This window comes from Carassius gibelio, chromosome B18 (assembly GCF_023724105.1).
Source record: "Carassius gibelio isolate Cgi1373 ecotype wild population from Czech Republic chromosome B18, carGib1.2-hapl.c, whole genome shotgun sequence".
NCBI lineage: Eukaryota > Metazoa > Chordata > Actinopteri > Cypriniformes > Cyprinidae > Carassius > Carassius gibelio.
The window spans coordinates 11447364-11448456 of NC_068413.1; the positions used below are offsets into that span (position 1 = coordinate 11447364).

The 1093-nt window shown below is 36.0% G+C and overlaps 1 long non-coding RNA gene across 1 annotated transcript in view; it reads right to left on the reverse strand.

The window, feature by feature from the left end:
* Positions 1–265, reverse strand: part of LOC127977753 (uncharacterized) — a 31970-nt gene extending 31705 nt beyond the window's left edge. Inside the window, exon 1 of the long non-coding RNA XR_008158354.1 lies at positions 1–265. This exon is cut by the window's left edge and continues 17 nt beyond it. This is a non-coding gene — a long non-coding RNA (uncharacterized LOC127977753).
* Positions 266–1093: the final 828 nt, after the last annotated feature.

Consider the following 1093-nt stretch of genomic DNA (forward strand, 5'->3'; position numbering starts at 1 on the left):
TGTTTGTTTCTGTCGCTTCAGTTGGTAAGGGGAACGTCACTGTGAGCAGAGGCGCTGATCACTGTCGCTTGTCTCTCCTGAAAGCTTTTGTTTCCCCCAGGCTTCCCATTCATTACAGAGCCTTTGGTGAGAGGAGACATAAAGAAAGGCCCTGACCCTGGTGTGAGCCCTTTGACCTCTCTGGAGCCAAGAGGTCAGATTCACAAGCCACTGGGCCATCACTATTCGTTGACCGCAGGGCTCTTGCAAACGAATGACTGCAGATGAGGACGATGAATGGAGGAAAGACGGTGGGAAAATGTGGTAATTTATAGAAGTGGGGAGTCCATTTCAAAAGAGGCCATGCTGGATCAGCTGACAGACGGGTCAGAGGTGCTGTTTGGGCCTTATTTCCTGGCAATGTTACTGTAACATCTGCGTGTTAAGAGACTTCTGGGACCAAAACTTTTTGACCCCTCTGGGTCACAGAATGGGAAAAAGCAAGTGGTTAGATTGTTGGATGTCAATGGGCAATGTTTGACATGTAGTCCTCGAGGGCTGTGTACTTTGAGCTTGTCCCCTTACTTCCAAAAAAAAGATATTTAGATCCTGATCCCTCTTGGTGTTAAAGCGCACCCACTGACAACAAAAACAGAGGAGGGGAAAAATACGACAGCATTTTCTCACAGTAAAGAAAAAAAGCTAAACGAAGATACAAACACCACATTTAGCAAATAATGTTCGTGGAATGTACATGTCTTCTGGATGATAATAATAATAATAATTTTTTTTAAATATAAATAATAATAATTATTATTATTGTTATTATTATTATTCTTATCCAACACGATTATAAACTATTTACAGTATTAGCATGAATAATGCATCTATTATTATTATTGTTGTAATTTTTTCAGCATTAGTAGTAGTAGTAGTAGTATGAATATAATTAATATAATAACAAAAAAACAAAAAAAATTAAATAAAATGATTGCTATTAATATTATTATTTATTTTTATATTTTTTAATATTCATTTTACAACTGTTATTATTCAATTAAGTCTTCATTTTATTATTATTATTACTAATTTTAGCATTGTTATTTTCACAAGT